Genomic DNA, 13,471 nt, shown 5'->3' with positions numbered 1-13,471 from the left:
CTACTTTTAGAAACTCTAGGGGACACTGCAGTCTGCAGTCTGGGTTAGGGTAAGTGCTCTGTTGGGAAAATATCTAACAAGACATGATGGAGCTTGGGCATAAAGAGCTTTATATGTGAGGAGAAGAATTTTAAATTATTTTCTAGATTTAACAGGGAGCCAATGAAGAGAAAACTAAGAAATATGATCTCTCCTGTTAGTTCTCATCAGAATTCTGCCTGCAGCATTTTGGATCAGCTGGAGGCTTTTCATAGAATTTGTGGGACAGCCCAATAATAAAGATTTACAGTAGTCCAATCTTGAAGTAACAAATACATTTTTGCAAAATTATGAAGGCAGTTGAAACGTGTGTTATATGTGTTTATTGGGACAGATCCTAGTCAAAATGATGATACTGCAAGGGACATATAAGTTGAATATGTTGAGCACAGTGAGTTTGAGTGTGTGTGTCTGTATGTGTGCAGAGGGGGTGGTTCACATGGGAGAAGGCGTGTGTGCGTGCGGAGGTGTGTGTGCGTAAAGGTGTGGACTCACCGATGACACAGATGTGAGAGAGTCAGGGTTGGGAGTAGCCGTAATTTTGTTTACCGCCACACCACATTTATTCATTCATCACCTTATGTATCCATTTAATCTGCTGGTTTTCATCTTTACATTAAGCCATATTTGCTGCGCTGTGATAACTCTGTGCTGTTTGATTATAATAAATGCAACAAAAGCATATTTTGGATCTCAGCGTATCTCTTACCATAAACCAGTAGCGCGTCACAAATAAAGGAACCTGAGGACCCAACCTTAAACTCTGAGCGGCTAAAAGGTTTGTGTTGGAAGCCGCAACAGATACATTAATGATAATACTTGGAAGGATTCCATTAATCTTCTCTTTGATAAAAACAATCTTACGTAAGAGGAGATTTATTTTTGTGACATATTTTGGTCTGAAAAATAAGCCAATCGGCTGATTGCCTTATTTTGCATTGTTCCTTATTTTGTGTAAGCATAATTTAACTAATTGTTTCGACAATATTTTATTCTTCTGCTTAAATCTCATATGGAACTATATAATATGGTGCACTTTACGTGCAGGTAATGTGAGTGATAATTAAAGGGGAACTCCGGGGCATTTGAAGCGCGTTTCCATTGCTAGAGGTTGTCAAATACTGACAGTAGGACACAGAGAGGTGCAAATCTGCGCTCCCTGTTTGGAGATCGCTCTGTTCGCACACCTTGTCATGCGAGGCTAATACGTGGTGGCTAAAGGCTGATTCATACTCGGCGCAAACGCGCAACTGTTCTGGCTCGAGAACCATTAATGACGTCATCGAAAGCGCCAGCCCCTTCACAGTTCCTTCAGCTCATAAGCGCAGTTTGCGCCGAGAATGCGTCACATTTGCAGTTCTCTCCAGACCAGCGAGCGTCACTGTTGAGGAAACAAGCTGAAAAGCATACGAAGAAAGCATACACAATGCCACCTGTGGTGTCACGTCAGCAGAGGCTGGCACATCTGATGCGGAATGAATTTACTCTGGGTGTAGAACTGTATATGTATCTCAGAGCTAAGCGGCTGCGGCAAAAACAGAAGAGAAGCTGGAATGTTCGTCCTTTGCAACAAGACGAACTTTGTCAAACGTTGTCCCAGTGTAACTTCATAGACGTGTCGTACAGATGTTTGTAGAGGCGCACCCTCTCGGTCACCGCGGTCTCTGCAGTGTTCATTTTTTCTTTTTCTTGGTCAGCTGTTTCCAGTTGAGCGCGCGTGAAGTCAGAAAAAAAGTTGTGTGCGCGCCCTTGCGCCGCGCGAGGATTTTCTAGCTTGCGACGGGGGGCGTGGCGGAATTTTGGGACACGTGACCGTTTGCGCCATTTGCGACCAGCTAGTATGAGCGAGGTCGCGCCGAGTAAGAATCAGCCTTAAGGGGCAAGCGCTAACCCTTCCACGTAAAACAACAACTTGCACACTGCAGAAACGTCACACCACTTTATAACCCATCCGACAATAAAGTCACAAGCCTTACCATCAAAACCATATGCATGGTTCTCACATTACTGGCATGGGGACGTTACAAAACAACTTTATAAACAGCATGTAACTCACCGGTTAGTTATAGGCTCGCGCATGTGAAAGCCCAAAAGAGTCAATGGACGATAATCACATATACAAAACAATTATATTCTCTAGAAAAACTGCGTTCAAGTATTTAAAACATTACAACAATACATGCCCAGTAATATTGTTGTAATGTTTTAAATACTTGAACGCAGTTTTTCTAGAGAAGATAATTGTTTTGTATATGGGATTATCCTCCATTGACTGTTTTGGGCTTTCACATGCGCGAGCGTACAACCAGCCGGTGAGTGACATGCTGTTTATAAAGTTGTTTTGTAACGTCCCCATGCCAGTAATGTGAGAACCATGCATATGGTTTTGATGGTAAGGCTTGTGACTTTATTGTCGGATGGGTTATAAAGTGGTGTGACGTTTCTGCAGTGTGCAAGTTGTTGTTTTACATGGAAGGGTTAGCGCTTGCCCCTTAGCCACCACGTATTAGCCTCGCATGACAGGGTGTGCGAACAGCGCGATCTCCACACAGAGAGCGCCGATTTGCACCTGTCTGTGTCCTACTGTCAGTATTTGACAACCTCTAGCAATGGAAACACGCTTCAAATGCCCCGGAGTTCCCCTTTAAGATTGGCGGAGTGATATGTAAGATGTGAGATTTTACAATTGTGGTCAGTATTCAGAGTGGTCCTACGTTTTGCTTTGGTCGGACATTGAAGTGGATCGAGTTACATGGCCAAAGTTGTGCCCGTGCTCTTGCGCCCACAACCATCCGATTGTTTATGTAAGACAATAATTGAAACATCCAAAACCCGGTCTTACACTAGTAAAGAAGCTCAAGAAATCATCACTTCTGAGAGTTAAAGGCATACATGGCTCAACAGAGCTTGGACTCTTCATCAGTCTGGCTACAGTGCTGAAAAGAAACCTGGGATTGTTCTTATTCTCTTCAATAAATGATGAATAATAAGCAGTTCTAGCTTTGTGAGGGACTTTCTTCTACGGTATTAAACTATCTTTCCAGACTATTTGAGATTCCTCTAAGTTAGTGGAACGCCGCAACTACCAGGTCTCCTGAGCCAAGCTACACCTCCACCTCTGCGGCAGCTTCCACCCACCAGGCCTCCGTAGCCCAGCTGCACATCCACCTCTGCAGCAGCTTCTACCTCCAGGCATCCTGAGCACAGCTGCACCTTCACATCTGTGGCTCCTCCCACCGCCTGGCCTCCTCTGTCCAGCTGCACCTCCACCTCTGCAGCAACTCCCACCACTAGCTCTCCTCTGTGCACCCCCACCCCCATCTCGATGATTGATAGCAACATCACTCCTGTCGCCATCCCTCCGCTTCAACCTCTGTGTCTCCAACTACAGAGGAGGTTGGAGCTGAGCTCAGGAGACTTAAGTCAGGGAGTGTCACACCGATCAGGTCAAGTGGGTTTTTTGACTCGTCTCCATGTCATGTCTCGTCATTTCCTGTTTTATTTTGAAAGATTAACTCTCCTCTCGTTTCAGGTCACTTGCCCTTCCTCTCGTGCTCCAGTCTGATTGTCGTATGAATGATTCCACCTGTTTCCTGTTCTCCCTGTGTGCATAAGAGTCTGTGTCTCCCCCCCGTCTTGAATAATATTGCACGCCCCACTTTTCAGTTTGATATTTGTTGAAAAAGTTTGACACATCCAATATATTTCATTCCACTTCACGATTGTGTCCCACTTGTTGTTGATTCTTCACAAAAAAATTTAAATTTGATTGCTTTATGTTTGAAGCCTGAAATGTATCAAAAGGTTGAAAAGTTCAAGGGGGCCGAATACTTTCGCAAGGCACTATTATTTTATATATATATATATATATATATATATATATATATATATATATATATATATATATATATATATTTCTATAGCCTGTTTTTTTTCTCTCTCTAGAGAGACTTGAGAACATCTGCTCCTATAATAAAAGCTTTGGATATAACATCTCCTGCTCCTGCGTCCTCCATTCCCTGGGTGTGACAAGGAGGGCTTCAGGCCCAGATGGAGTCTGTCCAAGGCTTCTGAGGGACTGTGCTGGTCAACTTGCAGTCCCTCTTCAGAGGCTTTTCAATATGAGCATTCAGATGGAAAAAGTCCTGGTGCTGTCGAAAACTTCTTGTCTCATACCAGTGCCCAAATAAGGGCAACCGGTGGAGCTGAATGACTACAGACTGAAGCTGGATTTATAGTTGACGCGTCGCTCACGGTGCTGGCGGCCCGTGACGTCAAAATGACGTTTCAGGGGTGGCGCTTGCCTCGAAAAGATGGCGCAGCGCGTTGTTGTGCACCAGTCGATTTTTGTAACTCTGCGCGTGCTGACAACGAGAGACCGGATGGACCAACTCGAAAACAGGCTCACGTGAGCGGACCGCCCAAGTGCCATCATTCCATGCTGTATGTGGGCCGGATGAACATGTCAGGTGTGGGCCGAATATGGGCCAAAAGAGTTTTGTACAGTGGCCCACATCCGGTTGAGTGCTGGTTTATTTGGGCTGTTTTTGGCTGACATCTGGCATTGTGATGGCTTGGTTGTGGCCCACTTTTGGCAAACGTGAGCGGACTGCCCAAGTGCCATCATTCCATGCTGTATGTGGGCCAGATGAACATGAAAAGAGTTTTGCTATCTGGGACGGCTGACAGTCATGTAAAATACTTTGTGCAATTATTTAGAAATAAATTATATCGTTAGGAATTTGCTGTCGTTTCATTCACTGGCAGTGGCGTTGAGCACTATATAAAACCAATCTATTATTATTATTGTTGCATCCTGAAAGGTAACGATAATTCCCAAGTGTGTGTGTCCATTGAAGCACACTATTTCATAACAAACAAACAAAGAACGGTAACACAATACACTTAAAAGTCCTATAGCAATATTCTAAGTACTATATCACACTATTATGAGAACACACCTATTGAACTTTACACTTCTGCAGGCTCATCAGCTATTATCTAAGGAATCTTTCTCTTTTGTCGTCTTTTTTTTACTAAGCAGCAGTATAATTGACGACAGTGACATCGTTTTCTTCTCGACTTTTGTTGTTGTAGAGTAGTAACCTTTACAGAGCAGCGACACCTCTGTGACGGAGAAAATTGCAACTACTGGCGCATCGACTAGCGCCACTATAAATAGCCGGCACAAAATTGTGACGTGATCAACACCGCTTGCACAAGCCAATGCAGCAACCATGCTAGAGCCTTGAGACAGCAGGGTACTGTTTTAGCTCCTTTTCTTTTCACACTGTACACATCGGACTTCAGGTACAACTCAGAGTCCTGCCACATACAGAAGTATTCTGATGATACGGCTGATTTGGCATTCGTGCGCGGTCGACAGGAGAAGGAGTACAGGGACTTTGTGGAGTCCATCTATGGCTGGACCAAAAATAACTGTTTGCTCCTGAACACCACCAAAACCAAAGAGCTGGTGGTGGACTTCAGGAGATCTAAAACTCCATGCTAGTCAGTCTGCATTGATGGAGGGGAGATAGAGACTGTTCAGACCTGCAAATACCTGGGGGTGGTGCTGGATAATAAACTGGAGTGGTCTGCCAACATAGAAGGAGGGCCCAGAGCTGTCCTTCAATGTCTGTAGTGATATGATGAGTATGTTTTATCACACTATCATTGAGAGTGCACTGTTCTATGCTGCAGTCTGCTGGGGGAGTTGCACTACAGACAAAAACTGTAGGCGCCTGGACAAACTGGTAAAAAAGGCTGGTTCTGTTGTAGGCAGAAAGCTGGACCCTCTCAGTGCTGTGGTGGAGCAACGGAGGAGGAGGAAATTGTATTCTGTTTTGGAGAACAATAAACATCCTGTCCACAGCATCCTGACAGGACAGAGGAGGAGCTGCAGTGAGAGGCTCATCTCTCTGCGCTGCAGGACTGAGAGGTTCAGAATGGCCTTTGTTCCCACAGCCATAAGGCTTTATAACAGTGACTGCTGAGTTCTTCTCAAATTCATTGATTTATTTATTTAGTCATTTATTATTTTTATTAGTAGTAGTAATTTTATTAGTATTGTTATTATTGTTGTTGTTTTTAATATACAATCATTGTAAATATTTATAATTTTTTTGAGTTACTTGACTAATTTGAATTTCCCCCATTGGGGGATGAATACAGTATTTTTCTATTCTATTCTACTATATTCCCAAAGTGTTATTAGCTGTAAAACTGGCACATCTCAGCCTTATATGCAAGCCTAAAAAAGAAATTGAGGAAACTGGAAGAGTGAGGAGAAAAGAAGAAGTGTCATGCCTCCCCAGAGCCTGGACCTCAACATTATTGAAGCAGTGTAGGATCATCTTGACAGAGAATGGAACAAAAGGCAGCCAACGTCCAAAGAAGAGCTTTGGAATGTCCTTCAAGAAGCCTGGGGAATATTCCTAAAAAGTACTGAAAGAAATGACAGAAAGCTTGTCTAAGAGGGTTCAGGCTGTGTTGAAGAATAAAAGATGTTCATACCAAATATTGACTTTCAAACTTGTTTGAATTGTACAAACTCTGTTTTTGATTTATACAGTATTCTCCTTTATGTTCGCACATGTTTCAATAAATTGCTGCAATTTCCTGCCATGTTTTCCTGGCACTATATACATTTTAGGACTTACAGTTCCCTCCCTCCTTTCCTAGTTAGGCTTTGTTTTCTCCAGGGTCTAGCAGCCTGCTGGACTGTCATTGCTCATTCTTCTCACCCGTGGCTCATTACGTGTCAGCGGATCAAACACCCTCATCTGCTCCCCACTCAATTACCAGTCATTTTGACTTTCAGCCAGCTTTTCTGCCTCTGAAACCTACACTTGGAAACAAAGCAATTCACGACTTGAAAAATCCCTCTTGCAGGAGAAACAATCACCGCCCAAAACACTATGCCAGTAGAATCCAGGAGAGCCTGTTCATGCTAACTCGTGGATCAGTGACTTCAATTTGCTTCTTCAGTAATTCCAAGAATGATTGCTTACCTGCTGAATTGGATACTTGTTGTTCTATGAAGAGTCCGTCAAGTCTGTCTCTGCTTAAGGGTCAGATCTTTGTAACAATAAATACATGAGGTGTGAGTCAATATTTTTTTTAAAGTACTGCACCAAGGCAGTACTTTACTTTGTTTAATCCCCTTTTGAAGTAACAGGGTGTACAGCATCCAGTTGTGTTGAAACAGTTATGGCTCACCTCGTCATCTCTGTTAGGTTGTGGTTCATATTACACACACACACACACACACACACACACACACACACTCATTACCCATAACTTTTATGTCACATCCTGGTTATCCAAGGCAAATAAAGTACATATTCAATACTCACAGGGGTCATATGGAAAAATCCCTATTTCTGTGCTTGAGAGCCTATATTTGAGTGTCTGAAGTCACTACAAACTCAAAAAATGTGTGACACAACTGTGGCATTTTGTTTTGGGCCCCCAAGGTTTGAACATGTTTCACTAAATTAGTCATTCAGATTTTCAGGGTAAATTTTGCCATGTTCACTCCACCTCCTCTGTTAACCTTTGACCTCTGAGCATCCAACCAGCTAGAATGACAAAGCCAGCTTCACACGGAAATATTCTCTCATCAGCTGCACTGAGGAGCATGCATCTTACAGGTACATCTACCCTTAGCCACAGAAGATATAAGTGCCAAGAGGATAAACTATACTTGAGGAAGAATTGGCTAAAGACACTGTTTGTGAAGTATTAACATGTCACACTTTACTTTGTTATTTGAATGTTTTCCAGTTGAACAGTCTCTTGAGTCAGTAGGAGCCTCTATGTCTATGTCCACAGGCTTCAAGAGCCAGTGAGAATGTGAGTAAAAGAAAAGTAAAGAAAAATCTTGTTGATGTAATACTTTGACACATCACAGAACAGCGGTGCTTGAAAATGATTTGATATCATTATCTTGACAAGATGACTTAATTAGCCCATGAGCTTGAGGTTTATTATGTCATTGTTATGGGATAACAAAGATCGTTTGGTTGTGAAAATGGATAAATTAATGTCATTACCTCAACATAATGAGTTAATGTATTTTTTTAGTTCGGCCCAATAAAGTTCACTTTCCAGTCACCACTAACAGTTGGATCGTCTGAAGGTTTAGACTGAGACATTGTGGAGTCGGTTAAACTCTTATCTATGCACTCGAAAACCTGTCATATACACAGCAGGTTGACTGGGTGTAGCCTTTTTCCCCCCCTGTCCTATCCAAGCATTGGCATTCATCCAAGGGCCTTCTGCCCCTTCTAGTGGTGAAAAAATTTGTTAAACTGGTACAACCTCCGCTAGAGAAGCTATTGTTTTGTTCAGATGCTTTCGTAATGGATGTTTAATTCCCATTACTACACAGTCATACTAAACTATATAAAGAGCTGATTGCTATTTATTTTGAAAGTATACCAACCAAGCTAGGGAAGCTATTGTTTTTTTTCTCAATTTCAGCTCCTTTATCATTTAATATTTTGTTTTACATTGGATTTTGAATCCCTAATAGTACTGACTGAACCAGTAACACTTGTTATATTTTTATGGTTAAGATTGTTTCACTGGTGCACATTTATTAAATAAATAAGTAATTCAGTACATTTACATCTGTTAATTTGTTTTTTTTTTAAAAAATAGGAAAGAAATGTTTAAGTCTGATGTTGCCTTGCACAAAATAATGATCCCAGTCTTTTCCACACAATGAAACTTGCCGTTTGTTACCATAATTTGACGCTGTTTTTCTGTTTCGGTATCGGATCCGTATCGGCCAATACTAAACCTCTGATATTGGTATCGGAGTTGAAAAAAGCAGATCGGCGCATCCCTTTTCAAGATCTTGTTCCAATACCTTTAAAACTCCTCTGCTGCAAGGCTACTTCTCCCCAAGGACATTCTAACCAAATGCCCTCCAAGAGAAGGCAGTTTAACATCCATCATAGAGATTTTTCTGAATATAAAGACAATAACCAAAAACGCAACCATAAATCAAATCAAAGCCTTGATTAGTGCCAAAAAATAATTGCTAAAAGGCACATTTGTTCATCATTCAGCTCTGAGGTGAGTGACATATTAATATATCAAACAATATAAATATGTATGACAATTAGAGGAATTGTATTTCCAAGGACGTGAAACAAGCTACATTCTTTTTTTTAATCATTAAAGTTTTTTTTATTTTGCTCTTATAATAGAAAAAAAAAAAAAAAAAAAACATTCAATAACAAAAACACATACATCGGCAGCAACACAGAACATGACAGCACTCCTCAATTATCTATTTACAAACATATTTATGCACAGATACATACGCTCAGTATACAACACACCCCAAATCACTCAAGAATTTAAACACACCCACGCTTGGCTTGGTTCCTTCTGCACCCTAGAAATCATGACTTCAAAAGCAGCTGTCTCTGACATAAGTTGAAGCCACTCCTTAATTTCCGGTCTCTGTGGGCTCTTCCACTTACGGAGAATTATTCTAGCCGCTACTATAAACCTGTCATCATTAGTCTACCTTCAGCTTTTGGAATACCCTCTGGAATAAGTGAATTGTCTCCTAAAAGGCAAAATTGTGCAGACTGTGGTAAAGGTTGACTAAGCCAGTCCTCAAATTTTTTCAAAACGGCCTTCCAAAAGGGCATTATCAAGGGGCAATCCCATAGTGCATGGAGAAGTGTACCCACCTCTTTATTACACTTCCAACATTTATTGTCCTTTATTAAACCCATTCGACATAACTTATTTGGTGTATAATAATACCTATGCACAATTTTGTAGTGAATAAATTTATTTCTTGCGTCCCTTGTAGCCCTTCCCACGTTTGAAATAATATTGTCCCACACAGCCTCATCAATGTCTGTATCAAGATCTTTCTGCCAGATGATTCTAAAATGTTCACACATTTTTGTTTGGATTTTTGACATTTTGTTATAAAAAGCAGAGGCTGAGTGTAAGTGTGCAATAGGTGGAGCATTGAAGAACTCCTGCACCATGTTATCTTCCTTATTCTCTCTGTTCAGGCCAAAAATAGAAACAAGCTACATTCTGATAATTTTTCTTTCCAGAAAAATCTAAAGGAGCTGCAAACTGTGAAAAAAAAAAAGTAATTTTACAGGATATATTCTGTAATATTTCACAGATTTTTCCTGTTTTCCAATAAAACAAAGAAATGCCAGTAGATTTACAGATATTTTTTAGTAATTTTAGGTTTTATGTTTAAATTTACAGTTAATTAACACATTGACTCCCAAGTCACGTAAAACTACGTTTTTACTGCCCATGCGTTGGCTCCCACATGGTAAAAATACGTTTTTACGTTTTTTTTTATGGATTCTGAATCTATACATTCTAATGCATATTCTGTGTGATTTTTGTAATTATGTGATGAACAGAACTGACATAGATGGCAGTCAAAAACTGGTGTCATCATCTGGACATTTTGATCATTACGCCAATGGCTTTGCGTCAACTCAAGAACAATTTTGATAATGCTGCATTGATTGTTGTGCATTTCCGCATTTTGTCCAATCGCACGTGTCGGTTTCCAGAGGGTGGCGGTAAAGTAACATAAACAAACAACAAGAAGGAGAAGAAGACACGCGACAAGTCAGGAGGCGTATGAACATGTAAACTCCTTTGACACAAGGACACCACGCAAATCCTCTGACCCGGATAGTATCTAAAGAGCGACAGGCTGAAAGAGCCAGGGGAGTAACTTTGATTTTGACATTGGTGGGGACACAAAAGTGCTCCATGACATGTTTTTTTTTTTTTTTTTGCATTACCAATCATAAGTTAATGGCATGCAGATGCTATATGTTAACGAGCCATCCTAATGTTGGTTAGGTTGGTTGGGTTTGTCCAGAATTTCCTCCTGGTTACTGGCGCTCTCCCTCCCACAGCCCCTGATACTGCTGCTGCTGCATTCTCCAAATTCATCCTTAGGAATAAACCATAACATTAGCCTGGGGCCACCCATATTGCCTGTAATACTGGTGCTGAATAGCATGATGGTGGGATTTGCTATTTTGATGCCGCTGGGCGGGTTCTTTGTTTTCATTGTGTTAAAGTGTACAGTGTCCAGAAATGTGCATTGTCCAAAAAAGCCCAATATCTTCCCAGCTTTTCAGTGTGTGGGCACAAAGACAAGAGGATGCTAGCCATTGTTTGAAGAATATTGTGGGATCAGTACAATACCTTGCTAGGCAGGGCATAGCACTGAGGGGCCATGATACAGAAGACAGCAATCTGTTTCAGCTGTGGAAATTGCAAGCTCAGGATAACTCGCGTCTCAGGGATTGGCTAGCTCATTCTCATGACTATACCTCTCCTAAAGTGCAGAACGAAATTTTGCAATTGTTAGGGAACACTATCATTAGAGGTATCGCGCAGTCCATTCAGGTGCCACATGAGGTGTTTGTTACGGCATCAAAATAAAAAATCCCACCATCATGCTATAACAGTTATTGCTCAAGAGAGAAGCCATGCAGGCCGCATGTTGATTACATTACATTTAACTGAAGTTTTTATCCAAAGCGACTTACAGCTTGTTTTTTAAGTACAGGGTATTGGTTACAGTCTCTGGGGCAGTGTGAGGTTAGGTGCCTTGCTCAAGGGCACCTCAGCCATGGAGTGAGTTGGGCAATGGAAGGGTGGGATTCTAACCTGCAACCCTCGGATCAAAATCGGGTTAAGAATATCGGTCGAAGGGCCAGATCGCAGACAACTTGTGTCAGTAATAAGAAATAATGTACGCTGGCATAACTTTTAGGCTATTTCATTCCTGCTCATTGTAATGAAATGTACTTAGATGAACACAGTAGCGGTTAATCTCAAAGCCACAAGGCAAGACCCCTGATTTTAATGAGGTTGGGTGACAGCATCATATTGGATTTAAAAGTGGTCTTTCTTGTAAAGGCTGTGCGGGCCAGATGAAATTGCTCAACGGGCCGCATGTGCCCCCCTGGCCTGAGTTTGCCCACCTATGCACTAGGCCATGGCTGCCACTCTCATGACTAACATTATCCATTAACCTCACCTGTGAATTTCCAGCCTCTGTCTCTGAGTCTACACTCTAGGCTGTTCGGTTTAACAAAGCACATTGTATTTTAGCAGCAGTGCAAACAGTCAGTGCATATTTACAAACATAAAGTGCATGTCAGGCAACTGCCTTCTCAATAATACAACAATACTGCTGTAAATAACATACAAACAGTGTGTGTAAACAAACTGCTGCCATTTGTCTGTCTGTTTGTCTGAGGCTCTGAGCAAAATAAATTCATAATTGAACCTAATTTTCGAGTTATGTCTACTGTGCCTTTACAACTAGCAAAACGATTTTACTACCCAAGTTAACTTAAACCAGAACTTTGGACAACTCACGTGAAGCACAGACTATGGACAGTGACTTTGCAGCATAAACCACACGACAAAATTTTATTTCCTTCGGGATGAATAAAGTATCTTCAATCTTATTAAATTTTTAAAAAACGAGCACAGACCGCTCATACAGTCAATGGCACGTACCCATAGAAAAATACACACACACACATCACACAACCTGACTGTTAACAACCATGATCAGTAACCTACACAAACCCAGACACATAATGGCTCGGCGGCCAGCAAACGGATAAACCAGTGAAGTGAATCAATCCTGTGAAAGAATGAAAACAAGTGAATGAAACCTGCACTCACCCATTAAGAAGTTAACTCTACCAGCCCCTCCATAATCTTACCCCTGCTCAACCAACTCCTTGACGTCGGGTATGTTTGGTAACGTTACGGCGGCTAGCATTAGCAACTAGGCTGCTAGGCTTGCTAAATCGGTAAGCATTAGGCTACTGAAGAAAGCTAGTCTTTGTAGCTACGTTATATTATCATCTTTCTTCTAGGCTATAAGTTAACCTTTGTTTACGGCCACTGGCCCTAACCTTACGAGCTAGCTGTCAAATCACCGGAAGTACTGGCGCGCACACAAAAGTTCGAACGTCAACGGTCGCCATATTGTGCACAGAGCGATAGAAAATCGTCTCTCCAGACATATCTTTCTTTCATTCCGCCCAGATGAAATTTAAAATCGGCGAAATTTAAGACATTTTAAGACCTTAAAAAACGTATTTTTTATTTAAGACTTTTTAATACTTTTTAAGAATCCGCGCCGCGGAGACCCTATGCTAAAACCTGCCTGGTGCCTAAAGAGCAGAAGAAGCCTAAATGCTTTTACGAAGGGTTTCCATTCATGAAAGGGATTTTCCTTAGTTAAAACTTGACAGAGACCCTGCACTTACATTCCTGACTGTGAAGAATGAACGAATGTCTCTTGGGAGGGGGTCCGTCATCCATTATCAATGTCAAGAGAGAGAGAGAGAGGGGGGGGGGGGGGGGGGTCGATGGGCGG

The sequence above is a fragment of the Odontesthes bonariensis genome, chromosome 23 (genome assembly GCF_027942865.1).
Source record: "Odontesthes bonariensis isolate fOdoBon6 chromosome 23, fOdoBon6.hap1, whole genome shotgun sequence".
Lineage (NCBI taxonomy): Eukaryota > Metazoa > Chordata > Actinopteri > Atheriniformes > Atherinopsidae > Odontesthes > Odontesthes bonariensis.
This window is presented reverse-complemented; position numbering follows the sequence as displayed.